The sequence below is a fragment of the Bos javanicus genome, chromosome 12 (genome assembly GCF_032452875.1).
Source record: "Bos javanicus breed banteng chromosome 12, ARS-OSU_banteng_1.0, whole genome shotgun sequence".
NCBI classification, from domain to species: Eukaryota; Metazoa; Chordata; class Mammalia; order Artiodactyla; family Bovidae; genus Bos; species Bos javanicus.
The window spans coordinates 63,163,041-63,176,068 of NC_083879.1; the positions used below are offsets into that span (position 1 = coordinate 63,163,041).

Genomic DNA, 13,028 nt, shown 5'->3' on the forward strand with positions numbered 1-13,028 from the left:
TTAACTATTCTGTTTGAAACTATGATTTTTTTTTTCCTTTCATTCAGAGGTCTTTTATGTTTCTAGAATTTTTTTTTTATTTCTTCATATTAGTATTTTATTCCTTATACATCTGGACTCAACAGTAATCCTACACATTTAGTAATTTTAATTGTATGCCATCTATTTATTTGTTTTTCATGTGCTTTTGTAAGAGATCCTTTATTGAATTACCAGTTTAATACATGTTCTGAAATTGTATTTGTTCTGTTATTCCTCCACCTATTGAATTAGTTTAACTCATTATATTTTTTACCTAATACTTTACTCAGTCTTCTTTAAAACTAGTTCTTTGTCTTCATGATGTTACTCTGATGTATCATCTCTTTGAAGTATTCTTAATTTCTTTGTTGCATCATATCTGGTTTTTATAGTATCGGTTTTTCATTATGATGTCTCTTTGTTGGAGTTTAATGCTTAAATATTTATTATTTTAGATTTTGAACATACTTTTTCCTAGCATTGCCATGTACTTGGCTTGTAGAGTATATAAGGTGAAAGGAACAAAGCCAAAGCCTTCCTTAGTGCCTATGGTAGGTTTAAAATTTGGAGATGCGTCCTTCATGGTAGAGGCTGAATTGCTATGGTGGAGCTTGGACACGCAGATCAGGAATTTTCTCTTCAGAAAATTCTGGTTCTCAGGAAAATTGTCTTCACCTGTTCCATTAGCTTTTCTCCCTCTTGGTTCTTAATTCTGTAGGGAGGAACCCGCTGCTATCTGTTCTTTATTGCATCCTACATGTGCCTGCACTGTAATGACATCCTGATCACTCTGATACAATAATCATCTCAGAGGAATGTAACAGAGGAAAGAAAGCACAATTTCAAAACTCTCTTCCTGAGTAGATCTTACACACAGCACTGGGCCCACCAGAATAAGTTACAATTGACTTTGTAACAACACCTCAGAGTATATTGGTTCTTCAAATCTGTTAAAAAAAAATGCACCAATAAAACAATTTTCTTAATATCATGATGATGTTTCCATAGGATAGTTTACAAAAATGTGACAGTGTTTACTTCCTGGATAATTGATTACCCTCCACTTTGGTTCCACCAGTGGTGTTCATTTTTTTTTTTTTGCTTTGCTTTTGGCTCCGTGAAGCTGCTTTTAAGTTTTCTTTAAGATTTTTTGTACGTTTTTCTTCTTACCTAAGTGTTAAATTTATTGACATGCTATCTAAAGTCACAAAGGTATTCTGTCTTATCTTACAAGGTCTTTAGAGTATTGCCAAGCTCCATTTATTTAAAAAGACTCTGTTTCTCCCACTGATTTACAGTGGCAAGCCTGTTATACATCAAATTACCATATATGCACAGGTTTGTTTTGGGACTCTCTTTTCACTTTCACAAATTTATTCATCTGTGCCTTTGATCAAACTAAAGAAAAATTATTCATGTTGCTTTGTAGTAAACCTCTGTATCTGATAGAGTAATTCCTCTGTCTATAGAGTTCTTCAAGAGAGTCCTAATTTTCCATGGATTTTCATATCAATTTTAGATCATGCATTTTCTTGAAAAATGTTGAAATTTTACTCAATATTGCTCTTAATCCTTTAAAATCTATTAAAAACTATAGCTTTGCATGTTGAATATTGTAATTAATAAGCCTAGTATGTACCTCTGAGTCTTCTTCAGCCTTTCTAAGTAAAGACTCATGATATTTCTTAAACAATCCACTTGGCTACACTTTTTTCACATGGGTTGTTTAAAAGGACTGTATACGTTGATAATGCATGTATGCAAAGTATATGTAGATCTGTTGTCATAATTACTTGTTGTCAAGTGGCTTTGCCTCCTGTTCACTGATTTCTTTGTGTACTGATCATTTTCTAACAACAACAACAAAAATTTTTAATTTTTTGTGTTTGTTTTGGTGTATAACTAGATTGAAACCAGTAAAACGTAGATTATTTAGTTGAGGTTCCCTGATCAATACAGCCATGTGTATCTAAGGCAGGAATTTGTATGTTCACAGTCTGTTGCCATGGCTTATCAGAAATCCCTCCCCTCTCTCAACTTTATCATTGTTGTTCCTATTATTGCTTTACCCTGATCAGCACCAACTTGGTTTTATTGTGGGTGGGGGTAAGGAGGGGTTATTTATTTTTTGCTGTTATTCTAAAGTTGTGGGGGTCTTCCCTGGTAGCTCTGCTCATAAAGAATCTGCCTGCAATACAGGATACCCTGGTTTGATTCCTGGGTCAGGAAAATCCCCTGAAGAAGCAATAGGCTACCTATTCCAGTATTCTGGCCTGGAGAATTCCATGGACTATACAGTCCATGGGGTTGCAAAGAGTCTGACACCGAGAGATTTTCACTTTCTAAAGGTGAGCAGAAATTTGTGCTAGCACCACAGTGCAGGGGAGGTTCTCATGGAGTGTTTTTTCAGCTTTTATTTTTTTTCCTCCTTATCCTGGAAAGTTCTGAAACTAAAGTCTAAGTGGAGGGTTTCCACAAATGCCATCAGAATAGGAAAAACCTTGTTGATTCAATACTGTGTTTACCTTTGTAAATTTGGACTTCTCCATAATTTGGCATGGAAATTTCAAATTGTTTTTCAATGTATTCAGTGTTTTTAGACTCTCTTTTTAAATAGTTGTATTTATTTTATTTTTGGCTGTGCTGGGGTTTCATTGCTGTGTGGAATATTTGTCTAGTTGTAGCCAGTGGGGCTGCTCCTGGTTGTGGTGCTTGGGCTTCTTATTGCCGTGGTTCCTTGGTTGTGGGACCCAGGCTCTAAGGCTCAGGGGCTTCAGCAGTTGCAGGTCTCAGGCTCTAGAGCACAGTCTCAACAGCTGTGGCTCATGAGCCTAGTTGCTCCATGGCACATGGGATCTTCTAGGATCGGGGATCAAACCCGTGTCTCCTGCATTGGCAGGTGGATTCTTTACCACAGAGCCACATGGAAGCCCCTAGACTATATCTTTCAAAATTTAGGTGGACTTTTTCTCAATTCAGGGTTAGTGCAAGTAATTTGACCTGTTCTTGTTAGAACTAGGACTTCCTGCCATTCATTTTTCACATTGCAGTAAGAATGATCTTTCCTCATCCCTTCCTACAAACCATATCATATCCTTCCTTGTCTTAAAATCTCTACTAACTTCATATCAGTTTCACTGCTTTCTTAAAAGTATCTTTAAATTTAATATGTAATTACATGACACCTGAGATCTAGACTAGAGTTATATCTCACTCTAATCTTTATTCAACTTATACTGAAAAACGTTTTTTTTTTTCCCCCCAAGAATGCATTATGCTCCATTTGCCTCTGGTCTTTGAACAGAAGTGAAGTCTCTCAGTCTTGTCCAACTTTTTGTGACCCCATGGACTGTAGCCTACCAGGCTCCTCTGTCCATGGAATTTTCCAGGTAATAGTACTGGCTGCTGCGTCAGTCATATCTGACTCTGTGTTACCCCACAGATGGCAGCCCAACAGGCTCCTCTGTCCCTGGGATTCTCCAGGCAAGAACACTGGAGTGGGTTGCCATTTCCTTCTCCATTGCATGAAAGTGAAAAGTGAAAGTGAAGTTGCTCAGTCGTGTCCGACTGTCAGCAGCTCCATGGACTGGAGAAGGTTGCCATTTCCTTCTCCAGGGGATCTTCCTGACACAGAAATCAAACCCAGGTCTCCTGCATTGCAGGCAGATGCTTTACCATCTGAGCCACCAGGGAAGCCTATAATAAAGATACCCTGTAATTCTGACAGGATGTAATAACATAATAGTTAAACATACTGGGCATCAAAGCAATTTTCTGATCTTATCTAGGTTTCAGTATCCTATTTATAATGCCAATATACCCAACATTTTTTTGTGTGGATTAAACTGAAGAAAGTACTGTTTATTGTACAGTAACCAATAAATGCTAGTTTCCATTATTACCAGCTCCTTTTAATTTGTATCCCCTTCCCAACTGATAAGATTAGGTAGTTGCCAAAAATGTGTATGTTCATAAATCTTTTTCTATAAACATAAGAAATTGAGATTTTTCTTATTTAGCCATTGGGTTATTTCATTACAGATTTAGGTTATACCAAGGGAAGAAGTAGTTTGACAACCTAAGGATTTTAGATCAAGAGTTTATGACATTGTTTTGATGGATGAAGTATGTGACCTAGCATGACTTTGCTTTAGCTTTTAGTACACTCTTTGAAAAACTATGTTTCATTGGTGTTATGCCATACTTGAAAAGAAGATAGTAGTCTGGCCTAAAATAATGCATTATTTTCATAAAGCTTAAGAATCTCATAAAATCTTTGCATGTGTGTGTGTTGGTCTCTCAATCATGTCTGACTCTTTGTAGCCCATGGACTGTAGCCTTCTGGATTGTCTGTCCATGGGACTTCCTAGGCAAGAATACTGGAGAGGGTTGCCATTCCCTTCTCTGGGGAATCTTCCTGACTCAGGGATCAAACCTGGGTATCCCACATTGCAAGCAGATTCTTTACCATCTGAGTCACAAGAGAAGACCCAAATCTGTGCGTATTGATGGTTAAAAACTATAAAAAATTTTTTTCAGTTTTATCCAGACTAGCATTGATCATAGCCAATATTTTCATCTGCACAGTTTATAAACTGTCTTAATTTTGTGTTTGTTACAAAATTATGCCATATATGTGTATATTGTACAAATAGAGGAGGGAGATGGGCTTCCCAGGTGATGCCAGTGATAAAGAAACTACCTGCAAATGCAGAAGACATAAGAGATGTGGGTTTGATCTCTGGGTCAGAATGATTCCTTGGAGGAGGAAACGGCACCCCTCTCCAGTATTCTTGCTGAAAGTATTCCACGGACAGAGGAGCCTGGTGGACTACAGTCCTTGTGTGACCACAAGCACTGGGAGAGGGGTACGTTTTAAGAACTATTTTGAAGAAGTTTACAATTGTCCTTTAGCTCCTTAATTTGTATTTTCTCTTTTCATCTTTAGATCTATTGTAATATCACCAATGATTACAACATAATTAGTATGTACTAGATTGACTGAAGTTTGGATATAGTCACATATTTAACATAGTTTAGCAAACATACACTAAATTACACAAATTCTATATCATGAATAAGGGGAAAGTGGGACAATTAAAGACAAATATAGTTTATAATATCATCATTGAACATGCAAGTTGGTAGTGGTTAGGGAATTTGTGACCTAATAAAATTCAAATTTTGGGAGAAGTTAGGATCATATGTATATTCTGAAATTTACATCTGAAAGTACAGAGGATTATGACTGATAATGAAGCACATCTTAAGTCTTATTTCAGTGAATGTTAGGAAATCAGGGGAATGCAGTGTGGAGGCTTTAAGTCTTAATAGAACACTTTAATTAGCATGGAAAACATTGGTATTAGAATGTTGAGTACGTAACATTAAAAGGTGGTTTGGGAACTGTGGAAAATGTAGAAAAGGAATTAATCTTTCTCTTTGAGACAATGAATCTTGACAACTGTAGTGTTTTGGCCAATATTATGACATGATGGAAGTGATATTTTGAAAGATTATATAGCAACAGTTAAAATGATTGATTTTGGTAGGGAGTAAACTGGAAGCAAAGGGGTTGATAATGGGATTATTTCATTTGTCTTATGCTCCTAATACTACTGCTACGTGCTTAGAGGCCGCATAACATCAACTTCAGAAAGGAAATTTACTTGTCATAGCATGTGCCAGAAGAATATTGAATAAAAGTGAACATGCATATCCCAGTCCCAGGATAGGGTGTTTGTCTTTGAAATAAACAGCCTGAGATGAATTTCTCAAGTTTTTACTTAAAATGTATTCAGAGTAATAACAGACTCTTCTATGGAATTGCTAACCACTGCTAAACTGAATATAGCCAGAATAGACAAAGGTGTCAGCCTTGTCTCTATTACATTCTAAATGCCACACAGGGCAAATGAATAAAGTATAGACACAGATGTACTTGAAGGAACAGAATAGTGTTTGTAGGGAAGATGAAAGAGAAATTGAACATGGATAGCTAACTAACAGTATTGAAAGTGTGAAAGTGTTAGTAGCTCAGTTGTGTCTGACTTTTGTGACCCCCAAGGACTGTAGCCCTCTAGGCTCCTCTGTCTATGGGATTTCCCAGGCAAGAATACTAGAGTGGGTTGCCATTCACTTCTCCAGAGGATCTTCCCGACTCAGGGATTGAACTGAGGTCTCCCACATTGCAGGCAGATTCTTTACTATCTGAGCCACCACAGTCTTGAAGTGATGTTCAAAACTGTTATCACATTTACCATTGTATACCTGTAGTAGAACCTGGGTCTCCTACATTGCAGGCAGCTGCTTTATAGTCTGAGCTACTCGGGAAGCCCCCAGATATAATAGATTTAAAGATTTACAAGAGATTTTGAAATTTCAGAACACTTGGAATAAATGATTTACCTAAAGATATTTGACTATTTAAGGTTTTCCATTAAAATATAGGTCTAAAATATTATGTAAAGTTATATCATCAATCAAAGCTTAAGAAACAGTTGTGTTTTGTTTGTTCTTTTTTTTTTAAATTTACTTCTCCACCAGTTTCATAGGATTAAAAATCTACATGGGTAAAAAATGTCTTGTAAACCTAATTTAGACCATTAGTTATCTCTTGGTAGTTTTTAAATGAGATATGCAAACCGATTAAATTAGATACAGAAACCAGTCAAGATTATGGCATTTTTACCAGAGGAAGCAACTATAAAATGAGCACAGAAATATGGTTTTGTGCAGATTCAGAAAGAGAATTGTTGTTAAATTATCAGCTCAGTGGCTAGTTTTGGTTAGTGTTAAAAATAATAACCATTAATGCCATGGATATTATTTATTTTGTTTACATACATACATCATATATAGACACAATCACATCTTGAACTAGTTTGGAATCAGTTTTTTTTTTGTTTTTTTTTTAAAAAACCATCTTGCCTAGAGTATATGTTAATGTTTTTGAATGGATTTACTAGCAGCAAATTCTCATTGACTGTAAAGTTATGGTGCCTGGTAATGAGGGTTCTTTCTCTTTGGCGTGAGAATGTGGTAGCCTATACATTCCAAAGTATCGCAGCTGATGTGATTTGAACTGTGTTGCTAGAGAATATTCCTGGGAATCCCTTGGACAGCAAGCAGATCAAATCAATCTTAAGGGAGATCAATGCTGAATAATCATTGGAGGGACTGATGCTGAAGCTGAAATTCCAGTTTTTTGATCATCTGATGCGAACAACTGACTCTTCAGAAAAGTCCCCAATGCTGGGAAAGACTGAGGGCAGAAGGAGAAGAGGGCGTCAGAGGATGAGATGGCTGAATGGCATCACTGATATAATGAATGTGAACTTGGGCAAAATTTGTGAGATGTGAGGGACAGGGAGGCCTGGCGTTTTGCAGTCCATGGGGGTCGCAGAGTCCAACATGACTGGGCAACTGAACAACAACAACATTCATATTTAGTCCACGTGCCCACTAAGACATGACTAGAAGACTTATAGCCAAATGTATGTATATCAGAAGATGGTCATTAGATTTAAAGAAAATTAAATAAAAATAAAAGTGGAAATGTCCTTTCTAAATCTCCTGTTTGGAGTGAGACATGTACAAGCATAGTGATTACATCCCTCAGATGTTAAGTTCCTGTCTTTTGTTACTTGGTTCTCTAAGATAGTTCTGAGATCCAGTTTGAGAAAATGTGAATGGTGCCAAAAGTCAGCCACTAATTTTTCAGCATTGCCTATGGTTTCACAAATAAGTCAATGGCCTTGTCAAATATCAGAATGCTAATATCCTAAAATGCAGTGTTCAGTGAATTGGGAATCTAGTTATAAATAAATGTGAATTCTGGGAAAGAGTTGATTAACAGACACTTACAAAGACAGACAAATTAAGGATAAAGGCTTTTTACTCAGTAGTCACAGCAAGGTTTGCTTTTCCTTTATAGTCTGTGCGCTGGTTTAGAGCAGATGAAGAGTGAAGATTCTGGGGTAATTGGATGTCTCTCAGTCCTCCAAGGCCAGCAGAAATAAAATTCAGTCAATCTAGTAAGTGCATTAATGAAAGGGTTAGTGGGATTGGTATGAATCTGTGAGCTGAGAGCCAAAACAAAATTGGAAATAAGCCCTTGAAATTCTTCTGGAGTTTTTATTGCTTAAAAAAGCAGTTTGTTGAGTGTTTAACAGATCATGCTTGACTCAAATCAAAAGGCCAGGAAGAAATCTTGTTTCTTCAGCAAGCTTCACACCTGAGTTAAAAGACACCTGCTTAATATTCACGAGCCTGGTTTGACTTCAGTTATAGGTGGATTCCATGAAATGAAAGAATTGATATATTCCCCAGATCAAAGAAAAAGTAACTGTATTTAGAGACTAGAAGGTAAAATAAACTATGATAGGCTAAGTTGACAGGGAGTATTGATAAAATCTGAAAGAAATTTATTTGAGCAGTTTAGAACTAATATATGGTTCAAATAGCTAATGTGCCAATATTATTAAGGACATGTGTGTATATACACACAAATGCACACACATACTTGCAAAGAGTTTGACATGACTTAGCAAACAAAAAACATATATACACCAGTATTCACTAGGCTCTTTATTACTAGAACTTACACAGATGAAAATCCCCTCTGTATATTATTAACTCTATGTAGTATATATTTTCTTTCTGAACTGTTATTATACTGAATATGTAATGTGTTGTGTTGTTAAGCCATTATCCAGATCTATATCTCTAGAGAAGTTATGCTGTCATCCAGTGCCATATGTGGAAGGTGCTCAGAAAATATTTGCTATAATAATGACTCAATTAATGAATGAGTCCTAAACTTCTAAGCCTATTTTCTACTTAATAGATTCTTACTGGATGGTATGGGGAGGGAGAAGGGAGGAGGGTTCAGGATGGGGAACACGTGTATACCTGTGGCGGATTCATTTAGATATATGGCAAAACCAATATAATATTGTAAAGTTAAAAAATAAAATGAAATTTAAAAAAAAGTGTAATTCTAACCTGATTTGATGACCCAGAGTCTCCCATCCAGAAAAATAGACACTAAGCAGTCACTTTACTGGGGCTTCCCTGGTGGCTAAGATGGTAAAGAATCTACCTGCGATGTGGGAGACCTAGGTTTGATCCCTGGCTAGGGAAGATCCCCTGGAGAGGGGCATGGCAACTCACTCCAGAAATCTTGCCTGGAGAATCCCCACAGACAGAGGAAGCCTGATGGGCTATAGTCCATAGGTTACAAAGAGTCAGACATGACTGAGTGACAAAGCACAGCACAGCAATCACTTTATTAATATATTTACATTTATTATTTATGAATTGACAAGGAAACGACATTTAGGAATGCTGAAATGAGAATTATGCACAAGTAATGTATCATGTCTTGGTTTATATTAAATTTACTTTGTTACATTTTGTTTCTAAACTATCAGAAATGTAAATCTGGATTTATTAGCCATCATTGAGACCATATTATGGGAACAAATGCATATTAATGCTTCAAAACTTTCATTGATAGCTTAATTTTCTTTCAGTTTCTACACTCAGAAAAATTAAGAAGGAATGAGAAAGAGTGAATAAAAATGACAATGTTTTATTCCATTTGGTGGTAATACTATAGTCGACTTGTCATTAACTTTATTGTATGATAGTACCCCCTTCAAGAATCTTCCCTTAGACTGCAGAGTTTGCTAAAATGTTCCATGTCTGTCTTCTCATAGCATTCTGTACATAAAGTTACCATTATTCTTAAATATAATACTAATATTTTATTGAAAATTTTAACTTAGGTGTTTATTTTCCCCAAAACTATAAATTAACTTCAGGATTTAGACTATGATTATCTTCATTCCCTGAGAACAGTCATCACTCAGCAAATTTAATTGAATTAAAGTTGCATAAGAAAATTTAAAACAGTTTTCTGTAACTAAATGTATGCAACATTGTTACAAATTCTGAGGAGTTAAACTCACAACAGGTTAATGCACAAAGAATTTAAAGTATTCTGTTTTGATTTTTTTTTTAAAGATATGATTCTAGAAGTGCATCAAACATGATGATCAAAGTTAATTGTTCCATAGCAGTGGATTCAAAAGTATGATTAGCCATTATGGAGGCATACATAATGGTGTCATTTAAACAATATACTTCTGAGTATAACTTTAACTGGAAAATATCTATCACTATTTAAAAAGTTGGGTGAGTTGCTACTTAGCATTTGTAAATAACAGGAGAATGTATATTTCATTAAGAATATGTTAGGGTTGATGGGAGCATATAACATTAACTTAATATAGTGTATATCCGTACATAACAAATTTAAGATCCTTATTTCTGAAGTTATGCCTTTACATTTTTATTTTATGTATCTGATTACCATTCTTGTATGCTAAATGCCTGTATAGGGAGAAAGAATGTTAAGTCTTACCATTTAGGTATGGTGTATCATAAAAAGCATATAGGATTAAAAAGGAAGTTAGTGTTTAGTTTCAAGGCAAAATTACACACATTAAGTATAATGTATTTGGCTCATTTGATTTTTAGGAACTGAGAATATCAAGTAATATCAACTAATAGAGTATAGAAATAAGGTAATAAAAAATGCCATATAAACCCACTGGCAACTGTTCCTTTGGAAACTATAGCACAGTTGAGATGTAGAAAGATTTTGACAATTTGGTAACCACTTTATCCTTCAACAACTGGAATTTTTAATCTTTCAATATTATAGTGAATCAGCTTCATTCCTTCTTACTGTTGTTGCTACCACTGCTAGTTTATTCTATTTTAGCTATAAATACTATAATTCTGTTTTTGTATGCAACTTATATACTAGCATATATATGGAATATAGAATAATAGAGCATACACATATGTTTATATAGATTATATAAATAAACACATATACATATGATGTAATACAATTATAGTTCATTCTATCTTCTTCCACTCTGTTCCCTATTTTTCCATTCTAAATAACTTAGATATAAAAATAGTGGGCTGAATGCTTGTGTTCCTCAAAATTCATATATTGAACCCTGAGCCCAGTGATGAGAGGTGGGTGCTTGGGAGATAATTAGGTGATGAGAATAGATCCCTCATAGATGGAATTATTGCCTTTGTAAGAAGAGAGATGAGAGGAATGGTCTTTCTGATGTGTGAGGACACAGCCAGACCAGCTGGCTAAAAACTAGGAAGAGGGCTCTCGCTGGAGACTGACTATGCTGACACCTTGATCCCAGACTCCCCATCCTCCATGAAGAATAAAATTCTGCTTTTAAGCCACCTGGTCTACACATTTTTGTTAAAATAGCCTGAACTGACTAACACAGTTCCCTCAGAAACCCTGTTTTCAGACAGTCAGTGTTGTATAGAGCTCTATTCTTTCATACAGAAGCCATGATCCACTATTGGAAACTGTGGCTATTTGAGTAAGCATTTAAAGCAATTAAAATTAAGCATATTTAAAGATTGAGTTCTTCAGTCACACAAGTGCTCAGTAGATACATGTATCCAGGGATTATCATATTAGACAGCTGGGATTTTATGTATTTCTATCATCTCAGAAAGTTCTATTTGATCAGCATTGCTATACAGATTAATAATACATTAAAGAATTAAAATCATATCACCATCATTTCTTACCTGAGTGACCTTGAACTGAATTTTGTAACATTTCTAGGCTTAAATTTTTCCATATTTAGAATAAGAACAGCAGCAGTGCCTTTATTCTAGGATTTTTACCAGAATAAACCTCTACACAGAAAATCCCTTTAATAAATTGAGAAGCTGAATTTATAATGACTAGACCATATATAATATAACTTTGATCCACAATCTGCAGTAACCAGTCCAGAAAGTCAATCTACTGTTTTCAATAATCATTACAAGGAAGTAAATAAGTATCTTTAATGACCATTTCTGGAAGCTAAATGATAACTCCCACAACAATCAGCTCAAAATGACAAGGATTTGGGCTTCCCTTGTGGCTCAGATGGTACAGAATCCACCTGCAATGAGGAACACCTGGGATCGATCCCTGGGTTAGGAAGGTCCCCTGGAGAAGGGAAAGGCTACCCACTCCAGTATTCTGGCCTAGAGAATTCCATGGACTGTATAATCCATGGGATTGCAGAGTCAGACATGACTGAACGACTTTCACTATCAATAACTGACAGCTTCCCTAACTTTTGCCTCCATGTCTAGTTTAGGACCTAGTGTAGAAAGCTAAAAGAGCATCACTAATGAATCGCATAGATGTCCTGCTTCTAGACACTGCACAGCTTCCTCATGTTCAGTTCAGTCGCTCAGTCGTGTCTGACTCTTTGCAACCCCATGAATCGCAGCACGCCAGGCCTCCCTGTCCATCACCAACTCCTGGAGTTCACTCAGACCCACGTCCATCAAGTCGGTGATACCATCCAGCCATCTCATCCTCTGTAGTCCCCTTCTCCTCCTGCCCCCAATCCCTCCCAGCATCCCCCCCCCCCCCAGCATCAGAGTCTTTTCCAATGAGTCAACTCTTCGCATGAGGTGGCCAAAGTACTGGAGTTTCAGCTTTAGCATCATTCCTTCCAAAGAAATCCCAGGGCTGATCTCCTTCAGAACGGACTGGTTGGATCTCCTTGCAGTCCAAGGGACTCTCAAGAGTCTTCTCCAGCACCACAGTTCAAAGGCATCAATTCTTCGGCGCTCAGCTTTCTTCACAGTCCAAATCTCACATCCATACATGACCACAGGAAAAACCATAGCCTCGACTAGACGGACTTTTGTTGGCAAAGTAATGTCTCTGCTTTTGAATATGCTATCTAGGTTGGTCATAACTTTTCTTCCAAGGAGTAAGCGTCTTTTAATTTCATGGCTATAGTCACCATCTGTAGTGATTTTGGAGCCCAAATAAATGAAGTCTAACACTGTTTCCACTGTCCCCCAAAAAGACACACCAGAAGCTTCCTTTTTTTTTTCCATTATAAAGCTTTTCCACTTTTCTGTGTTTCTTTGAGTGT

The 13,028-nt window shown here is 36.3% G+C and overlaps 1 long non-coding RNA gene across 1 annotated transcript in view; it reads left to right on the forward strand.

Moving 5' to 3' along the window:
* The window catches only part of LOC133258089 (uncharacterized), an 87,868-nt gene that overhangs the window by 61,222 nt on the left and 13,618 nt on the right, over positions 1-13,028 (forward strand). The window contains exon 4 of the long non-coding RNA XR_009739811.1: positions 7,958-8,057. This is a non-coding gene — a long non-coding RNA (uncharacterized LOC133258089). The remainder of the gene's footprint in view (positions 1-7,957; positions 8,058-13,028) is intronic.